This window comes from Cetorhinus maximus, chromosome 4 (genome assembly GCF_964194155.1).
Source record: "Cetorhinus maximus chromosome 4, sCetMax3.hap1.1, whole genome shotgun sequence".
Lineage (NCBI taxonomy): Eukaryota > Metazoa > Chordata > Chondrichthyes > Lamniformes > Cetorhinidae > Cetorhinus > Cetorhinus maximus.
The window spans coordinates 49,051,446-49,074,060 of NC_135882.1; positions in this window are offsets into that span (position 1 = coordinate 49,051,446).

The following is a 22,615-nucleotide window of genomic DNA, read 5'->3' on the forward strand; positions in this document are numbered from 1 at the left end:
GATTTTAGCCAGTCAATGCCAGGAAAACACTCTGCTGTCTGGTTACTTACCAAAGCACGTGTCTTCAGGGAATGGAGAAACAGGTCTCAGGACCAGTTCATGTAGTGGAGAGTTTGCTGTGGGTGTTTGGTGTTTGTTATGACCAATGCAGTTGGTAAAGTGGAGCTATTTTAAAAATCCCAGAGGGAAACATTAAACAACTGTCATAACCAATAATTTAAGTGCTCTGTTTGAGATGCGACTCTAAACTCAGGAATCAGACCACTAGTTCTCGAGATTTTACATTAAACTAATTGAAACATTTTATTAATTTACACAGGTTAAAATATATATACACATGGCTACAAATTACTACTATCATAACTTTTAACAAATTCCCAAACTAAAGTCCATTAAGGCAACAGCAACCCACAGACTTAACCAAACACCAGGCAAAGCATTTTCATCTTACAAATTCAAAATGAGGTTCTTTCCGCTGTGGAGCCAGTTGGAGGCTTGCAGCTGCCTTTTGATCTTACATTGTCTCTGTCTGCATACCCAAAAACTACTGAAATTATACCTACTAGCCCCATTGAATGTTAATTCTCATTGCCTCTTTGAACTTCATTTTTAACAATGAAAACCCTTTATAATACAAATTTTATTAGTAATATAAACATATTGCTTGGTATCTGCTAGATAGGTGTCAATTTTCACCCCACTTCTTGAATGCTGTATTCAAAAAATGCTAATGCATGCTACCTCTCTTACATATCAAAACTAGTACATATCAAAGCATGCAGACTAGACTTTAATCCAATTAAGACACACCCACAGACTAAACCTCTATTTTAAAAGAAAAATATTTTCCAAAATACTATATACATTAATGGCTTCATGACAGTGTTAGAATGCAGGAAAAGTTTCCACTAATGGCAGACATTGTACATTCACTCACAAGTTTTACATTAAGTAAAACAAAAATAATAAATAGATGTTTAATTATATGCCCAATTTTTGTACAGAAAAAAATACTGGTGTTGAGTTACAGGAAGTCCATAAATGTATACACAGTAACGCAGGAGGGTTGCCTTGGTCAGAAGTAAAAGGTTTGAGAATTCCTAGCTTCATAGCAGTAGAGATGCTGCCTGTCACCCAAGGATGTTTCAAATTCTTCTATTCGAGCTCTGGCCTGGCTTTAAACTTCTTTCTCATTATTTATATATTCTTGCTCCTGCTGCTTTTGTTTTCCACTTAATTTTTGATTCTGTGCTGAAATGGTGTGACAGCAACTTTGTACTGCAGCCTTTGAGCTTCTCCTCATATTGATCAATGATGTCTTGGAGTTTCAGCCTTAGTTCTTCCTTTCTATCTTGTACTTAGATGCAACTCTTTTTTGCTCAATCTCTTTCTGCGATTCTCTGCAACAAATCCAGCTTTGAAGTCCAGCTTTCATTCCAATTTGTTTTGTTTTCAAGTGCACAGGGAAACTTTCAACTGTAGATCAGATTCATCTCTTTGACAGCAAATAGCAATAACTAACTTTCAAGTTTTGTACTTTGCACCATATCTCAGTTATATTATAAGTGTCATGAATTTGAGAGGGAGAGAAGGAAAGAGGGAAAAAAGGAACAAGAACAATGTGAGGGAAAGTCAAGGAAGGAAAGAGGGAAAGGAACATAAACATGGAACTAAACAGCAACTTTTATGCTATCTCAACTAAACTAGTTCCAACTCTTAAAAAAAACCTAAGAAAGCTAATGCAATAATAGATTCCAAAATATCAACTATTAGTAATTGAAATTTATCAACATTTATTAGTGCCTTGTTCCACATGTATCAGTTCACTAATATTCCTTATTTTCAAATAAAAAGAATTTGGAGCGGAAAGAGAGGGAGAGACACTCAGCCAAACATGCCTCTGTCAGTTTTTCAACAGGAACTGTCTATTTTATATTCCTCTTTTTCAAATACTTAACAATGATATCATACAGCAAAGGTCATGGATCTCAATTACATCCCAGCTGCAGTACTGAAGGCCTGTGCTTCAGAGTATTAGCTGAGCCCCTAGCTAAGCTGTTCCAGTATAGCTACAACACTGGCCTCTACCCGAGAAAGTGGAAAATTTCCCAGGTATGACCTAGCTGTCCACAAGCAGCGGGACAAATCCAATCCGGCCAATTACAGGCCAATCAGTTTACTCTCAATCATCAGCAAAATGATGGTCAGTGTCACCAACAAATGCCATCAAGTAGCCTTTACTCGGCAATAACCTGATCACTGATGCTTGATTTGGGCCCAGGCAGTGGCATTAGCTCGGTCTTGGTCTTAGCATGGACAAAAGAGATGAATTCCAGAGATCAGATGAGAGTGACTGCCCTTGACATCAAGGCAACATTTGGAGACTGAGTGAGACATTGAAGAAACTTAGTAAAATTGAAGTCAATGGGAATTGGGAAAATTCTTCACTGGTTGAAGTCATAACGAAGAAGTTGGTTGTGGATATTGGAGACCAATTATCTCAGCCCTGGCCATCACCGCAGGAGTTCCTCAGGGCAAAAACAATAACAACTTGTATTTATATAGCAATGTTAACATAATAAAATGTTCCAAGGCACTTCACAAAGGCATTATAAAACAAAATATGAAAGCTACATAAGGACATATTAGGACAGATTACCAAAAACTTTGACAAAGAGATAGATTTTGAGGAGCTCTTAAAGGAATAAAGCGAAGTAGAGAGGTGGAGAGATTTAGGGATAGAATTCCAGAACGAAGGGCCTAGGCAGCTGAAAATGCATCCACCAACTGTGGAACAATTAAAATTCAGGAAGCTCAAAGTGGCCAGAATTAGATGAGCGCTGATATCCCAGGGAGTTGCGGGACAGGAGGAGATTACAGAGACAGGGAGGGGTGAGACCATGGAGGGATTTGATAACAAGGAAGAGAATTTTAAAATCAAGGCATTGCTGAACCTGGAATCATTGTTGGCCAGCGAGCACAGTGGTGATGAGTAAATGGAATTTGGCCTGAGTTAGGACAGGGGCAGTACAGCTTTAGATGACCTGAAGTTGACGGAGGTAGAATGTGGGAGGCAAACCAGGAATGTATCATTTTTAAATTGGTTTTAATTGGTCATAATTTTCAAAACCATCGTTAGATCCCAAAAACTTTCATTTCATTCTTACTATTCCCACTAGAAAGAGGCTATCTGCACCAATAACCAGAGCAGAACTACAGGCATTTACAAATCTTTTTACGAAAAAAGCAACTGCAAAACAAAAGTGTCAGTTTTAGCCATGCATGGTACAAGAATTGCATTGCATTGAAATGATCATCTGGTGAAACAGGCCCAAAACGTGTTCAATGCTTTGTATACTGTTTCCTAGTCAATGCCCCTGGTTATTATTGTCCTGTCAGCTACTGTCTGGTGGCCAGCAACAGATCATCACATATAAAAGTTCATCAGAAACTGCGTAGCGTCTACACTCAGTGAAAAATCTATTAAACCATGTCCTGCATTTCTACAACCAACCCCATGCCCAACAAAAACCACGGCAACAATTCCAAATAGGTACTTTTGGGGAAGTGCAAACAGCCCCTAGCAATCAGCGTTTTTTGCTTGTTATTCATGATCTACATCTCAAGTGGCTGGAATTCACTATAATAACTTCCATAACCCCCACTTCAGTCATTGACATTTGAGGTAATTTGTTTACAAAATGGTGTTTGCCGTACACTATCACTATGGACAATGAACTGCAAATTGTTTCCAGTCAGGTCACAGAATTCCTAGCAAGCCAAGGAATTCACCACCATTTGTCATTGTGGTAAAGCCTGCAATTGAATGGTGATATCGAAAAACTCAACAGGACAATCATGGGCAGTCTGAGAGCTAACACATCGGAGCAGAAAAAGTTTGATCAATCCATTCACATCCTACTTTGCACATATTGATCCATTCAACACTCTCTGAATGAAAAGACACTGGCTGAACTTGTGATTGGTTGTAATTTTCGCATGCCACTGACCATCCTTAAGCTGTTGCCACTATTCAATGAGAATGTCAGAGCAAAAGCAAAATAAATCAGAAAGGTCAAGCTAAAGTATACTTCAACAAGTGCATGCACACAAAGGAACCACAATTTGAAGTTGGAGAGTGTGGCCTGGATTTTCCAGCCCTGTTGTGATGGGACTCGCCGTGGGAGGATGGGTGGCCCAGCCAAAAGTCCATTGACTTTCAGTGGGACCGGATGATACCAGTGGTGGGTAGGTGGGCAGGCCAGAAAATTCTGTCCTCTGTTTTCATCAACAGCTAAATCATGTCATATCAAATGGCCAAATCATGACCATGAGCTCGCATCATCTCTACCAAGACCAAAGCAGATCAAGCAGCTGCTCAATACCAACGGTTATCTGTTGGATGTCAACGCAAAGTGGGACACAAGTTGCTTGATAGTGAGCACTCCAGGATATTCCGAGGACAGTGATTATGAGGATACATTTCCTTTTCCATTCTGTGAGTACAATATTGATCATTCACCTCATCGAAGTGATCACACCAAACCACAACCATAGATCTCAGTGCAATCATGAGAGACCATTTCTGTTCTTAGAGAAAATGGACATGCTAAAAAATGACTCGAAGTACATATGTTTGTTGCTTAGGATCGTTTTATTTAAAATAACGTCCTTTAGTTTTACAAGAGGGAAAAGATGTGTTCAATTGTTTGGTGTTTGATTGTGTGTGCGCGTTGACTGCTCACTGTACTGTGTGCTGTGAAGAATATTCATCACTTGCCTGTGGGTGTGGTTACAGAAAAACAAAAACAAGAGTATGAGAAAACAGACATTTTAAATGCATTTTAATAAAGATCCTGTTCATAGATAGAACCTGGAGTGTGTCATCTCTGCATATCTCTGAGGCAAAAAACACAAACCTTTGAAGGCTACAGTTGAATCTGCCATCACCACACTCTCAGGCAGCACATTCCAGATCCTAAACACTCGCTGTGTAAAAAAGCTTCTCCTGTTGTCCTCTTTGGTTCCTTTGCTATTCACCATAGTTTGGTGTCCTTTGGTTCTCAATCCTTCCACCAATGGGAAGTTTCTCCCTATCTACTCTGTCCAGATCCCTCATGATTTTGCACACTGTAGTAATTATAATTTTGTTAAATGTAGGACTGTAGCTTTAAGAATAATCCTGTGTTGTAAGATCACATGATCTGTGTAAACCAATCAATTAGCAGCACGGGGAACCTCTAGGAGAGAGAGTTCTTCTTTAGTTATAGAGTTTGATGCATACGTGTAGTTGCTGCTGCTGTATTGTAAATAAAGTTAAATGTGTCCAATATATAGAATGTCTTGCATTCTATTTTCAAGCAAACAAAATCAGGGTGGGGGGAGTTGGGGAGGAGGAGAGCAATTCTCCTGAGCAAGACCTACAGTTTAATTTGAAGCTTGATGGCCCCCAATGCCTCTGATTTGAAGGCTTTCAGTGAATTAGTAGGCCTCATTAAGGGACATTTTCAACCCAAGCCCTCAGTCACAATGCAGAGGCTCAGGTTCAATTTAAGGAATAGAGCCCCGGGGGAGACCATTGCTACCTACGTGACGAAATTGAAACAACTAACAGAATATTGTAACTTCGGTGAAACCCTGAAATGATATGCTCAGGGATCATTTGAGGCGTGCAGTGGGATGCTATTCAGTGAAGATTGCTGGCTGAAGTGAATCTTGATTTTAAGAAAGCATTAGAAATAGCGTTTGCAATGGAGAGTGCTGTAAGGGATTTACAAGCAATTCAAGGGATGAAAAATGACGCTGTTCCCCTAGTTGGGCGGGAACAGCCAGCCAAAAATGGCGTGAAAAGCCGGGACTCCGCCGTGAAGCGGGGAACAGCCCCCGCTAACCGAAAATATAGAGGAAAATATAGCAGCAAAGCATTGATGTGAAAACAATCATACTCCTAACAATTGGAAATTTAAAAAGGTGGAGTGCTATTTTTGTCACAGAAGTGGACACATATTGAAATATTGCAAAGCGACATTTAAACAAACTTCCAGGTAACAATCGAAGTTCAATGAAGTATATAGTGTAGAAGAACCGGGAACAACCAATTCTGACATTTATTCATTATTCACCACGAAAGTTGGGAAGACAGAGCCAGTTATTGTCACAGTGCAAGTGAATGGCAAGCCCTTAAAAATGGAAGTAGACACCGGTGCTTCCGCTACTGTAATAGGGGAACACACTTTCAAATATTTAAATAAAGGTGATCAACAATTAAATTTGGAACAAACATCTGCCAAGTTGAAAACATACACAGGTGAAGAAATCCAGGTAAAAGGTATCACAGAGTAACTGTTCATTATTGACACCAATGGGCACAGCTTCCAGTAATGGTGGCAGAAAGTGAAGGGCCAAGCCTTCTAGGTCATGATCGGTTGAAAGAGATTAAATTAAACTGGTCCGAAACCTTCAGTTGTGAGCAGGGGGACTGGCAGCTCTGGCAGAGCTGCAAAAAAAAAATATGAAAGCATCTTCGCGGATGAACTGGGAAAAATCAGGCCAAGATTTACGTGGACCCAGAAGCAACCCCTCGCTTCTTGAAAGCAAGACTGGTGCCATACGCCCTGAGAGAGAAGGTTGACGCTGAGTTGAACCGGCTAAAGAAGCTGGGTGTCATAAGAGCGGGTCAGCTCTCAGAATGGGCAGCACCCATAGTCCCTGTCCTTAAACCAGACCAGACTGTCCAGATCTGTGGAGACTATAAACTAATGGTCAACAAAGCAGCCAAACTGGACAGGTACCCTAGTCCCAAGATTGAAGACACCAATGCCAAATTAACAGGAGGGACAACTTATACAAAGCTTGACATGAGTCAGGCTTATCAGCAACTGGAGCTGGATGATGCCTCCTGAGAAGTTGTGACCACAAAATACCCACAAAGGGTTATATCAATATACATGCCTGCCCTTCGGTGTTTCCTCGGCCTGTGCCATTTTTCAGAGGATGATGGAGAGCTTGCTACAAGGACTACCTCAAGTTGTGGTCTACCTGGACGATGTACTAATAATAATGTAGAGAAAAGGAGCACATGGCTAATCTAGGGGAAGTCCTGAAATGATTTTTAAAAGCAGGAGTGTGCCTAAAGAAGGAAAATACACATTTCAGGCACATTAAATCATTTATTTGGGCCACCGGGTAGATGCCCAAGGGTTACATCCAGTTGAAGAGAAGGTTAAAGCAATCAGAGGGGCACCTGCACCTAAGAACATCTCTGAACTTAAATCATTTTTAGGGATGGTAAATTATTATGGCCGATTTCTACTAAATTTATCACTGGTTCTAGCCCCTCTACATTCACTGCTAAAGAAAAACCAGCATTGGGTTTGGGAGTCACTCCAACAAAAGGCCTTCATGAAAGTAAAACAGCACTTGCACTCTTCAAATTTATGAGTGCATTATCACCAGACAAATGAATTGGTGCTAACCTGTGATGCATCCCCCTATGGAGTGGGAGCGGTACTATCTCACAACGTGAACGACGGTACAGAGAGGCCGATAGGCTGTGTATCCAGGACACTTACCACAGCTGATAAAGGATATTCTCAGATTGAAAAGGAAGGTCTGTTGATTATTTTTGGTGTAAAAAAATTCCACCAGTATACGCAGGGGTGATATTTCATGATAGTATCAGACCACAAACCACTTCTGGGTCTGTTTAGCGAGGAAAAGGCTATACCTCCCATAGCTTCTGCACGAATACAAAGATGGGGCCTAATTTGGCGACATACGAATACACCTTTGTACATAGACCAGGGATTCATATAGCAAATGCCAATGCTCTAAGTCGCCTTCCTTTGCAAGAGAATGATGAACATGTCCCAATCCCACGGGAGCTCGTTTTAGTGATGAATTTTCTAGATTCCTCACCAGTCTGTGCCAGGCAAATAAGAAACTGGACGAATCATGATCCTGTCCTGTCTCAAGTGAGAAACCAAGTGTTACATGGTTGGTCCCAGGAACCAGTCTCTGATGAATTGAAGCCGTTTTTCAACTGAAAACACGAGATGAGCAGTCAAGATGGTATTCTATTATAGGGTGCACGGGTAGTAGTTCCTGCACAAGGAAGGGAACCACTCTTAGTACAGCTACACAGCACCCATCAGGAATCTCACGAATGAAGACAACAGCGCAAAGTTATCTTTGGTGGCCTGGGATGGACGGCAATATTGAAAAGGTGGTAAAACACTGTGTGTAGTGTCAACAGCTATAAAAGTTGCCGGTGGTAGCCCCATTACACCCATGGGAGTGGATTGATAGACCCTGGGTGAGATTGCACATAGATTATGTCAGCGCTTTCCTTGGAACCATGTTTCAACTGATTATAGATGCTCATTCCACGTGGTTAGATGTTTATGAGGTAAAGTTGCCAACGTCAGGTGTTACTATAGAAAAACTATGCCAAAGCTTCGCCATCCATGGATTGCCAGAGGTCATCGTCTCAGATAACGGAACTGCATTTACGAGCACTGAGTTCCAACGATTTATCAGCCTCAACGGCATCAACCACGTGAAGACCGCACCGTACCATCCGTCATCAAACGGACTGGCAGAAAGGGCAGTACAAACTTTTAAGGTGGGAATGAAAAAATTAACTGGTGAATCATTGGAAACTGGACTTGCTTGTTTCTATTTCACTACAGAACAACCTCCCCCCCGCCCACACTACGACAGGGACAACACCTGCAGAATTATTGATGAGGCGCCATCTTCGAACAAGACTAAGCCTGATACTTCCCAATTTGGAGGGGAAGGTGGAGAAAAGTCAAGGGAACCAAAAAGTGACTCATGATTTGCATAGTCGTGAACAACAATTTACTGTTGGAGAAGCAGAATATGTAATGAATTTCGGTGGAGGATCGAAGTGGTTACCTGGTAATCTCTGTGACCGGACCATTGCCGTACCACGTGGAAGTGGAGGGCTGGATCACCCGAAAGCATGTGGGTCATTTAAGACGAAGGGAGATACCCCAACAAAATGATGTTCTACCTGTAACCACTGCTGAACATATAGTTCCTGTTAAAGTTACTCAGCCAAGGACTGACATGCCTGATGTCTCTGTCGGAGTGGAAGATACTGAACTGCCTGTGCCTAATGAGGTATCTGATGTTAATGCGGTTCCAGAGAATGTGTTTCCTGCAAAAGAATCGGAAGTTGTGGAACTGCGATGTTCCACATGGATCAAGAAACCACCTGAAAGACTGAACCTGTAATTTCATGATCTGTGTAACTATTGTAATGTCATGAGATAAATTTCCTTGTTAGTACAAAATGTACAGAAAAGTTAAAGGGGGAGGAATGTAGTAATTATAGTTTTATTAAACTTAGGATTGTAGCTTTAAGAATAATCCATTGTTGTAAGATCACATGATCTGTGTAAATCAATCAGTTAGCAGCACGGGGAACCTATAGGAGAGAGAGTTCTTTAGTTATAGGGTTTGATGCACACATGTAGTTGTTGCTGCTGTCTTGTAAATAAAGTTAAATGTGCCACCAAGAAAAGTTGCCTGGAAAATCAACTCTATAACACACACCTCCGGCAATCTCCTCTCAACCTTCTCTTCTCTAAGAAAAATAGCCCCAGCTGCTCCAATATATCTACGTAATTGAAATCTCTCATCCATGGAACCATTCCTGTATATCATTTCTGCACCCTCTCTAAAGCCTTAATATCCTCCCTAAAGTATGGTGCCCTGAAAGGGATGCAGTACTCCAGTTGAAGGTGAATTCTACGCCTCTATTTATAAAGCCCAGGATCCTGGATGCATTATTATCCACTTTCTCAACTTGCACTGCCACCTTCAATGATTTGTCCAATATAACCCCAGGTCCCTCTGCTCCTGCAACACTTTTAATGTTGTATCCTTCATTCTTACTGCCTTTTCGATTCTTCCTATCAATATATATCACTGTACATTTCTCTTCGTTAAATTTCATCTGCTGTGTGTCTGCACATTCCACCAGCCTGACTATGTTCTCTCAAAGTCTATCACTTTCCTCCTCACAGTTCCCAATACTTCCAAGTTTTGTTAACGTTTGCAAACTTTAAAATTGAGCTTTACTGTGTATCTTACTTGTACTGTTGTACTTTACGTTGTATGTCCAAAGCCATTAAAAGGCCAGTAACACTTTATCTATCTGCACTTGCACTTTCACAGAATAATGTATTTAAACTTGCGATGTCTCGGTTCATCCCCACCATAGTGTCTTTCCATTAAGTGTCTACTCCATTCCTTCTTTTCCTCCCAAAATGTATTGTTTAACAATTTAACTACACTAACCTGTATCTGCCATCTGCCTACACATTCTGTTGATCTGTCTTTTTGAAGTCTTACAGTCCTTCTCATGCTTTACCAAACTTACTTTTGTGTTGCCAAGTTGCTTTTGCTGTACTCAAGTCCAAATCAGCTGTACATACTGAGAGCAAAAATGGACCCAGAATTGACTGTAATGCTCACCATTCCTATTTGTTAATTCTATCCAAATGGATTCTGAATTAATCACCAGAACATCATTACTGTGCTTTACACAAAACATCCTGATATACTAACACTGCTCCTCATAACATTTTCTATCTTTTCTCTTTGGAAGATATTCTAACCAGGAAAATTAAGTTCTCAGTCCCTTCCTATTGGAACTTAATCCACACTTCTGTTATAGTTTCAGCCATTTCCCTCCATAATTATTAATTCTTCTAAATTTAGTTTAGTTTTAGATGTTTTACTTACTCACACACATCCTACTCAATCCTGATTCATTTTTTGGAATGTTTTCTACAGTTTTTCATTGGATGTAAGCCCTGCACTTATATCTGTGATCCAAATTTGGTGAAGGTGGAGGAGATAAAAGCTTCCTTTGACTAATTGCATTGCATTACAAGAGTGACCACACTTCAAAATTCATTGGCTATCAAACATTTTACAATGTCCTGAGGTCATGAAACGCTCTATAAAAATGCAAGCTCCTTCTTTCCTTTTCTTGTGGACTAACTGAGATTTCGCAGAGCCAAATAGGAAAGACACAATGATAAAAACTTAAGTAAAATTGGCGCATTTGAGTGATTTAACATCAGAATACTATCAAAATGGTACATACCATCATTTTCTGGCCAACTAAAATAATTACTACAATAGAAAAATATTTGATACATGAAATTCAGCAACAATATACCATGTAGTAAGGATGCTCATTTTATATTGGGTATGGAGTTGCACAGGTTTAAAAGTAGATGGCCAAAAATCTATCTCCCAATTTTCAATATAAAATATGTAAATTTTACAAGCAACAAGATTTTGAACTGGTTATTGTGTTCCTTTTTTAAAACAGTTATGAACAGTTCATGCAGCTGTCTAATATAGTACCATTCTCTCTCACTCTATAAGGGGTTTCAGGAGGTTGTACCAACACCTCCCTTCAAGTGATGTTCACACAGGGGTACAATGGGAATTTGGATTTTGTAAACACGCTATTGTATTATTCGTCTTCCTCTCATACAGTCCTTTGGGATCCAGGATGACTTGCTACTTTTTTTCAATGTTCTGATATGGGTGATAAGTCCAATGTGTGAGCTGGAGACTGCCACATGCAAGAGTTGTAATTTTTTGAATAGATTCCAATTGCAATCAACCCAATTCAATGGTAATTCATTTTAACTCTCAGATTCTGAATGAGACTTTAAATCCACAAGGTAAGGCGACACTCATCAAATTGTGAATTCAAAGAAGCTTAATTTTAAAGAAAAATATAAATTAGTACAGAGTTGTAATATAGGATTATGGAATTATAATGCAGAATTAGTTAAATCAAAATATAGGACTCACACATCAATACAATTAAACCCTCTTATAAGTATCATTCTCTATTCTCATTCTACACTAAATTAATTTCAAGTGCATCATCTAAAAGCACATAAGCACACTCATCTTATCCAAAAGGCTTCTACGACTTTTGATGGGTTATCAATTCCATGAAAATGTGCATGTTATTCCTTCGTTTGGATAAGTATCTTCAGTCAGAATATGGCTAACATCTTCTTGTCTTCAGTCCAAATATAACTAGATAACGTGGTCTTTGAAGATGGAAGGTTCAAGACCCTCCCTCTCCACGTGTTTAATGGGATCTTGTCACCCATTGATTGGCTGACATATTCTTTAATTTAGCTTAATTGATCTTAGCCTTGTGCGTAATTGATCTTCAAAGTAGAACACTGGACTTTTTCAATGTGTTCTTTTAATATTATTTTGGACATGGGATTTCATATTTTGTATGACCTTTGTTTCTAAGCTGTCTTCTAATCTGATGGAAATACATTCTTTTGTAGCCATTTTGTGTCTACATTTTAGCTTAAGGCTTGAAAGAAGACTTTAATATCAAACATAAAATCTCTTAGGGACATACCTGGTATAGTAATTATAGTTTTGATAAACGTAGGACTGTAGCTTTCAGAACAATCCTGTGTTGTAAGATCACATGATCTGTGTAAACCAATGAGTTGGCAGCGCGGCAATCTCTAAGGGAGAGTTCTTTAGTTGTAGAGTTTGATGTTCATACGTAGCTGTTGCTGCAGTCTTGTAAATAAAGTTCAGTGAAAGAAAAGTATCAACTCTATAACACCTGGTAGTAACCCGGGTGAGTCTAAAGGCCAATCTTGTTTTTGGGCTAGGATCCAACCATTCATATAAGTTGATGTATCAAGGTCTCCTCCAGTGCTCCTTATCTGTTGTTTCCATAGGTACATACATTCTAATAGTGCAGGTTTGTTTTAAACTACAAAAGTAATTCTAGCAAGTTTATCTTAATTTAAATATAAAGACTTAAAAAATAGTAACATAATATAGCTAAAGTTATAGACCTATAAAAGGTGAGCTAATAATGCCAGCTCTCTTAATAATCCAGAGTTAAATCTTTGAATGTTATTCAAAGACATAGTGCTTGCAATTTTGATATTACTGGCACACATTCCTATATATTGTTGTATATTGCATCATTGTAGGGTACAAAAGTTTTCAATATTGCAGTGTCATGTACTTTGTTAAAATACTTTTCTTTGCATAAAAAGGTTATTATAGTCAAGTCTTTTAAAATAACTATTGATTCATTCTAAAATTGAAATTCACTATCTTAAAATCATCTGTTTTTTTTAATTCATTTAAGGGATGTGGACGTTGCTGGTTAGGCCAGCATTTATTGCCCTCCCTAATTGCCCTTGTTAAGAGGGCACTTAAGAGTCAGCTGTGGCTCAGTTCATAGCACCCTCGCCTTTGAATCAGAGGGTTGTGGGTTCATGTCCCACTCCCGGAAAACCAAGAACTGTGATTGTACTCGAAAGAGTTGCAATCTGTGACTGTTGATAACTCGAAAGAGTTAAACATGCTTTTGAGGTGTCAGCTGTGGCTCAGTTCATAGCACCCTCGCCTTTGAATCAGAGGGTTGTGGGTTCATGTCCCACTCCCGGAAACCAAGAACTGTGACTGTACTCGAAAGAGTTGCAATCTGTGACTGTTGATAACTCGAAAGAGTTTACTGTGGGTCTGGAGTCACATATAAGCCAGACCAGGTAAGGATTTCCTTCTCTAAAGGACATTAGTGAACCAGATGGGTTTTTATGACAATCAGCAATGATTTCATGGTCATCATCCGACTTTTAATTCCAGGTTTCATTGAATTCCAATTTCACCATCTGCCTTGGTGGAATTCGAACCCAGGTCCCCAGAGCATTACCCTAAGTCTCTAGAATATTAATCCTGTGAAAATACCACTGTGCCACCACCTCCCCATCGAAGCACAATTGAAACACATGTTGCTGGCTTATCTAATTCCTTGTCAGTATAGCAAATATATAATGTGAATAATGTCAAGGAATCACATCTTCTAATCTTCTAAGATGGCTTCCTTTGGCCCTGTTAGTTTATTCAGTAAGTTTAGTCTGAGCATGATTGACTTTTACTCTCTAAGCTTACTTACACAGGGCAGGTGATGCTGGAAAGGTTGGGTAGCTGGGTTGCTTGGAGGTTTGTGCCCTCCACTCCACTCCCTTCACCTCTGGATATGCCCAATTAAGTCTCTCGATGTGTTCAGTGCCTTCACGAATGAGCCTTCTCCATTTTGATCGGTCACAAGCCAGGGTCTCTCATGAGTTGGCAGGTATGTTTGGCCTCTTCAGGGGTGCTTTGAAGGCATCCCTAAAGCATTTCCGCTGCCCTCCTGGGAGCCTCCTGCTGTGACCGAGTTCTGAGTAGAGCAGTTGCTTTGGGAATCTGGTGTCAGGTTTTGAGTGATTAGCGCCTCAATACTGGGCAAGTTGGCTTGGGAGATTGTTATGTTCCTACTATCGGTTCGCTTTGCTCAACCTATCTACTGATGGGTGAGTTGGTAAATTAAATGATGTAGACAAAGAGACCGTTTGAAATTGAAGCACATGCTATTTATTCACATAAGCAACAGAGCACTAACACATGCGTGCTTCTCAAACCAAAACCTATTATAAACTACTGATTAATATTGTAGCCTGTGCTACACAGCAATTGGGTAATACAATCACGTGGTCAATCTGCTCACATTCTCTTAAAGATGTATTACACCTCAGATTACCACATCCCCTCGCCGTTACTTGAAGGTACAAATTACAATCTTTACAATACATCACATCAACTATTTACATAGATAAACTATTTACAAATTCAGTGTCTCTTCCACCATTCCTCATCTGTTAGCTCCTTTGAAAACTCAGGGGTCTCTACTTTTAAAGCTTCTTGGCTTTTATGTAGTTGATTCTTCAGCTCTTCCATTTCTTTTTTTTTTATTTGTGAGTCATTTCTTGGAGAATTAAGCATTGTTGTCCCCGTTAATTTATTCTTCATCAGCCAGAGATATACTGAATTCTTATCTTTTTAGTGGTACAAATTGGGGTCCTGGGGAATTTTGCAATATGCAAAAGTCCTTCAGCAGGTTTTCTTTTTCTTTTTGGAGGTTACTGACTTCAACTTGAACTCTGAACTCGAGTTCCATTTGTTGAGCCTTTACATACTCCTTTTTCCAAACAGTAACATCTCCTGCTTCTAATTGAGATCTCAGTAGTCTCTCAAGATTAATCTCTCTTAACCAGTTTCTTCCAAGGAGACACGGTCCTCTGCCTGCTTTCACTATTAGGGGTGGATTAACAAATTGATTTCCATACAGTACTGGGACCTTGCATACACCTCTTACGCTTATGCCTTCCCCAGCACACGTCTTTAATTTAGCTCCTGAATTTTCCAGATTTAATGGGTAGTCTCCTCCATTTAGATATTTGAACGTATATTCCCCTATAACTGTCGTGGATGCCCCTGTATCCAGCTCCATTCGGATGAGTTTCTTATTGACTTTTACTCTCATGCAGATTGGCTCCGTTTTACCCATTTTTAAAGTTGTATAGTGAGTAAATGTCTGACTCTGTTTCTTCTATTATGTGAATTTCACAATTTCTAACCTTTTGCTTGAAGGTTTATCTTAATCTGTTTTTACACTGTCACATAATGTGTCCATTACGATGGCAGAAGCATTCAATTCTTTTAAATTATTCTTTTGCAGCCTGTCTGGTTCCACTTCTGTCGTTATTATTGTACATTTTCTCTGTTAAACCATTGCTTTTCGCTGGTCTGTTCATGGTGGCTGTTTCCCGCCTTTCCGCAGAGCTCTGCACTTCCACGCCATTTCTACCTGGTGCCTCGCTCCCGATGTGAAGGATGGCACCATTTTGTGCTCCCTTGCTTGCTTCTGAGTCCCTGACTGCGCTCTCCATTGCGAGCGCCAACTCCAGTGCCTTGCTGAAGTCTAAATTCATTTCTGGCAACAATCATTTTTTGAATGAAGCCTTCATTAATCCTACATATTAATCGGTCTCTTAACATGTCATTAATCGACGTCCCAAATTTACAACGCTCTGTCAATTGTTTTAAGGTCGCTACATAGCAAGTGACTATTTCTCCAGGGGTGCGACACCTGGAATTAAATTTAAAACGCTGCATTTGTTACTGAGGATTTCAGCTGAAAGTGGTTTTTCAAAAGATTTACCAACTCATCAAAGTTCTTGGAATCTGGGCGTTGGGTGCTGTTAGGCTACAAATTAGTCCATGTGTTTTACTGCCACACATCGATAAGAGGCTCGTCTCCCTCTGCTCCTTCCCTGATAGGTCATTGGCCAAAAAGAAGAATGCAAAGCATTCAATGACCAGTCATCAGCGGTCTGATCAAATGGTTCGATGCGGCAAAACTGTGGCATACTAGAGGGAGAGAACTTCGATGACTATGGTGAAGGCTGTACTTGCAAGCACCTGCAAGGTATGACTGATTTACTTCGGTTTAATTTCTGTGGCTTGCCATGGTGTTATCGACTGGTCGCCTTTTGCCTCGCTGCCAGTTGCTATGTTCCTACTATCAGTTTGCTTTACTCAACGAACATGGTTGCACGCCTATCTACTGATGAGTGAGTTGGTAAACTAAATGATATAGACGAAAAGACCATTGTAAATTGAAGCATATGCATAAGCAACACAGCATTAACACATGGGCTTCTCAAACCAAAACCCATTCTAAACTACTGATTAACAATGTAGCCAGCGCTACATAGCAATTAGGTAATACAATCACGTGGTCAATCTGCTCACATTCTCTTAAAGGTGTATTGCACCTCAGATTACCACATTGATGATGCTGCTGTTGGATTGCCTTTATTACCACTGGATTTGTACTATCTTGTGAAGGCACTGCTGGTGGTAATTCTCCAGTACTTTGAGGTGCCTGCTGTAGGTTTTCCAAGTCTCTGAAGCATATAGGAAAGCGGGGATCACTACTGCATGGTAAACTATGACCTTTGTCTCAGGTTTGAGATCCTGATCCTCAAATATTCTTTTCCTCAGGCAGCTGCAGTCTGAGCTTGCACATCAGAGAGGATGATGAATTTTGTTGCCTTTATCTACCTTCTTCGAAAGGAGGCTCCCAAGATATGAAAAATGGTTTCTATTTTCCAGGATCTCACCGTTGATCTTAATCAACATGGGGAGGTGTTTTGCTGTGGGAGCTGGTTGGAAGAGGACCCTAGCTTTCCAAGTGTTTAGTGAAAGACCCATTTTCTCATGTGCTTTGGAGAAGGTGTCAACAACGACTAGGAGCTCAGCAGTTAAACTTCCTGTGACCAGAGCATGTGACCCTTGCTCAACTTCTTCCACGACTGCACAATGAATAACAGCAAATTGGCAGGTGAAGAATTGCACTGCCATTGTACTGCTCCTTAGGGGCTGGGAATGCCCAAAGTACATGACTTGGTTTGCAGGAGCTCCTTTACAGCTAATTACATCTTTCTGGCCATGACTCTATTTTGTTTGGACTAGAGGCACAAGAAGAAATTCTTCATTCTCAGAGTATGGGCATGAATATACATCAATAACAAAGCATACCCCTAGTTGCCTTTAGCCCTTTTTGAACTGTTGCAGCTCTTCTGGTAAAGGTAGTCCTATAGTTGTACAATTGGTTGTGGGTCACCATGGACAACACTGTGGCTCTCCCTAGGTTCTCAGTACCTCGTGCTGCAAGAAATGAAATGATTACAAATCTGTTGGGCCTACTTTCTTTCCCTCCAGAAGATTCACACCTCTTATGTTTTGTTAATTTACACAGTGAAACACTACTCCCTTGGTTCCTCTTAGAGAGAATAGGAACTTCGCACAAAAAAATAGATAAGCAATATAGAATATTGGTAAGGAAAATCAAAATGCCCGTTTGAATGGGCTTCCAAATAAAAGCCCTAGTAAACAATATAACCTTAGCAATCTGACCTGTACAGCCCATTCATACCAGTCCTTTTTGTATATATGTTTCTTACCCTCTGTTTTGCTCTTGTTGAATTTTTTTGGTGCCTGGAGGTTTTAAAAGGTCTGTTTTTAGTGCTGTTGCCTCACTAGTGATCAATTCTAGTCAGATTGTAAAATTTGTTAACATTGGCAACTTTAAATACAAAGTTATTGATGGAAATATGAATTTAAACTTCATAAGTAACTACAAGGCTCTATGGTATGAACTTATGTGGGGCATGCAGATAAAAGCTTGGACAACCTATGCCTATGGACACATTCTAACATTGGTGATTTACATGATATCTCAAAGAAATCCTACTCATTAGTAGTTTACACTTTTACTCTGTTTAATGATGGACCTGCTTGAACTGCAGGTCAATATGCATTGCATTGGAATTCAGGGAGGTAATTTTATCCTAACCTGCCCAGAAGGGACTGAGAATCAGAATGGTGCCTGTTCTACACCCCATTCCATTTTGTCAGTCGCAGTCAATGGAAATAATCAGGTGGTGTAGAAAATACAATTTGCATTTACATAGTAACTTTTAACTTATGAAAACATCTCAAGGTTTAAAAAAATAGGCACTTGGTAGTAAAGAACTTGAATCTTGCTGAAAAAAGAATTATGCTGTCAAAGCTTTTCACCCTGCACTCATCAGGACAGACACAAGAATACTAAATTTCAAAGAGAGCAACAACTTATACTGCATGGGAAAAGGGTGCTGATTGGTTGGCAAGTTGAATCTGGTGGTCAAGGCATTGCCATGGAGAATGCACCTGGAAACTATTGTGCCCTAAGCTTTTGTTTAATTCAAAAATGACGCAATGCCTGGACATGTTCCTTTTGCCTGCAGAGGATAAGTCCCCTGCGTATGTAGCTTCTAGCAAGCCTGACTTATAATTTTAAATTGGTTGTTAGTGTAATTATTAGCACACTCAGTATTGGTCATCAAGCGCTGTCCAATCACGGAATCACATCTAGACATTACGTTCTTCATTTTGCAGGCACGGGCTGGTTGAATATAGTCAGTACTCTGCCTATTATGAACAGCCAAAGGGAAGTGCTATTTGATATGATCCACCAGTCATTGGGATGCACGGCAGATGTACCTGGCATTGCACTGGCACTGAAATTCATGTACCACATTATTCAATAGTGTGGTAGGCAGAACGTCTTTTTGGTTTGATGGCAGCATCCTATTATCGGTATTTGAATTTCAGTGCCAATGCAATGCCAGGTACATTCCTTTGGCTGCTTGCAATAGGCAGAGTACTGACTATACTCATGCTTGCAAAACACAGAACAATGTCAAACATGAGATTTGATTCTGTGATTGGAAAGCACCTGCAGAACAATCCCATTTGTTCTAAGAATTACACTAATAACCAATTTATCAGTCATGCTCACAATGTGGCTCACTTATGCTTGCTAGAAGCTACATATAGTCACACATAGAGACTGTCCTCTGCAGGCATAAGGAAAATGTCCAGATTGTGCCTTTTTTGAATTAATCTAAAACATTTGTTCCCCGGTGCATTCTCCATTGCATCACCTCGACCTGGGTTGGCTCGCCAACCAATCAGCCCCGTTTTCTCATCCAGTATAAATTGTTGCTCTCTTTGAAATTGGTATTCTATGTCCTGAGGAGTGCAAGACAAAAAGTTTCAACAGCATGTCTATTTTTTCAGCAATATCCCAAGGTACTTTAGTGGAATGTAATCAGTCAAAAAAATGTATCCGAACCAAAGGAGGAGACATTAAGACAGGAAAAAACCCACGACCACTACCATCGAGAAGGACAAAGGCAGCAGACACATGGGAACACCACCACTTAGAAGTTCCTCTCCAAGCTACTCACCATCCTGACTTGGAAATATATCGCCGTTCCTTCACTGTCACTGGGTCAAAATCCTGCAACTCCCTCCCCAACAGCTCAGTGCATGTACCTACACCACATGGACTGCAGTGGTTCAAGAAGGCAGCCCACCACCACGTTCTCAAGGGCAATTAGGGATGGGCAATAAATGCTGGCCTAGCCAGCGAAGCCCACATCCCTTGAATGAATGAAACAAAGGTAACAAAATGTTTGGGTGAAGAGGTAAGTTTTAGGAGGTATCTTAACGCAAGAAGGATAGAGAGATTTAGGGAGAAAATTCTATAGCTTACGGCCTCGTCAGCGAAGGCATGACCATTAACGGTGGGGGTAAAGAATAGATGGCTGCCAATCTAATCCCCTCAGCTTTCTGCTAGACAAGTTAGGTTGAAATTACTCTTGCTAAATTAATAATCAGTTTTTCTGCTTTCCTCATCTGCTGAACATGAAGGTTCACCATCTACATCATTTTGAAACATTTCTGCAACATACATTATAGACTGTAGGAGGATGAGTAAGAACTTGGTTGACAGTGAAGAAGAAAGCTGTTGACTGCCGGAAAACATCAATGGACCAGTCAATTGAACAGAAAAGTGGCAAATGGAATTCAATCCGAAGAACTATTAGGTAATGCATTTTTGGTGGGCGAACAAGGTAAGAGAAAATACAATAAATGGTAGGATACAGGAGCGTAGAGAAGAACAGGAACCTTGGAGTGCATGTCATCACATCCCTGAAGATAGCAAGACGAATAGCTAAGGTGGTTAAGGCGGCAAACAGATACTTTGTTTTATTAGCCTGGGCATAGAATGTAAGAGCGGGACAGTCATAATAGAACAGTAGAAAAACTAATTGTCCATAACTAGAGTACTACATTGAGTTCTGGTCACTGCATCACAGGAAGGACATGATCACACTGGAAATGGTAGAGGAGATTTATGAGGGTGTTGCTAGGGATAGAAACTTTTGGCTATGCGGAAAGGTTGGATAAGCTGGAATTGTTTTCTTTAGAATAGAGGAAGCTGAGGGGAGATTTAATTGAGGTGTTGAATATTATAAGCGGCCTAGATAGTGGATAGGAAGGGCCTATTTCCCCTCATCAGACAGGACAATAACCAGGACTATAGATGTATAGTAATTGCTAGAAAGATTAGCGAGGAGTTAGAGAATTCTTTTTCGCCTAAAGTGTGGTGGGGGTCTCAAACTCTCTGCCTGAAAAGGCAGAAGATGCAGGAATCCTCATCAGATTTACAAGGAACTCTGATATGCCCTTGCAATACTGTAACCTTCCAAGCTACAGACCAAGAGTGGGAAAGCGGGATTAGGCTGGATAGCTATTTTTGGCTGTTACAGGCATGCTGGGTTGAATGGTCATCTTCAGTGTCATAGATTTCTATGAGTGATACTTGATGTGATGTTAAACAGGGCATGAGATCATTGTAAAATGACTCAATAGGGTACATTAAAACAGTCATATCTTATTTAAAAATCACACAAAGAACCACTGGCCCCCATGGTGAAAGAAGCAAAGTGTTGAGAACATTTATGGCTTCAGCTCATAGTAATACTGCGTAACCTGGGGCCAGTGTCAGGGGAGGGTGGGGGATCGGTGCGTGTCAGTGTGAAGCATCAGTGGACTTTTCCCATACAGGCATTCTTCCCCAAGTCCTTTCTCAAATGATGGCAATCAACTCTGGAAAACACGAGCACGCGACGCTCTTTGCTACGAAGCTTAATTCTTTGATTCCCCCTTAAACCCTAGCATCTCCCTAACCAGTGCCTTCAACTCATGCAAACTGCCCTTGGGGTAACTACAGAAGATAGTGGTCTAGTAGGTGAAGGCATGGTCCAATGTTGCATTAAGCCACACACATTAGATGGCCAACCCAGCGTTCGATTCTCAGTCTGTGATCACAGCTGAGCAGCATTCATTCAAAGAGACAGAACAGGCACGGTGGACTGAATGACCTTCCATACTGCAAGATCTTATGACAACAATAAGCTTCAGTTGCCCTTGCCAAGCGAGCAGAGAGAAAAAAAATGTCCAAGCTCCCAAAGGTTATCTATTGGTTTTCACTAGACTAGAATATATGTCAGTACATACTAGGTAAGAGCAGGCTCAGGTCTGGCTATAATGCTTTCCTGCTGACATTCATTATTCAAGGCTCACAAATAGTTCATTTGGAAGGTTGTAGCAGGATAATTGAATCAGAAGAGACAGGAGCTTGGAACTTCTAGACAAAAAATGGCCAAGCTCTATCTGGTTTGCGTTCGATCAGGTAGCCACTTGATAACATGATATTGGGTTGTTGACTAATCACAGCAATCAATTGACCTATTACAGACCCAGACATGACATGAGGAAAACCCTAATGGTGGAAAGCTTTAGGAATCATTGATCCAAAGTTCCTCTAAAGCGTACTATGCTTTATATATTTTATGCCACAAATGATTCATATACTGTTTTCCAAATATTATTTTCTGAAAAAACATCTAATTTGCATCTGATGAACCTCTTCCACCATCTCCCTAGGGAGTCTGTTCTATAGATGGATCACTTGTTGATGGATGATTCCATAGGTTCGTTATGAATTTATCCTTCCTCTCCTCCTCCCACATGCCCTTCAAACACAGGCCATGTCCTATGGTTCTGGAGCAGGTGAAATAGCTTGCTATAGTCCACATTACCCAGTCCCTTCATAGTCCTAAAAACAGGAATATCATTTAAACTCTCTCTTTTCCAGTGAGAACATAATAGGAAAAAAAATGGAAACTTAAGCTACCAGTGGAATACAATTACTTTAAAAAATGTTGTTTACACAACATATAGGACCAAGGGAGAGAGCATAGTGACTTTTATTTTA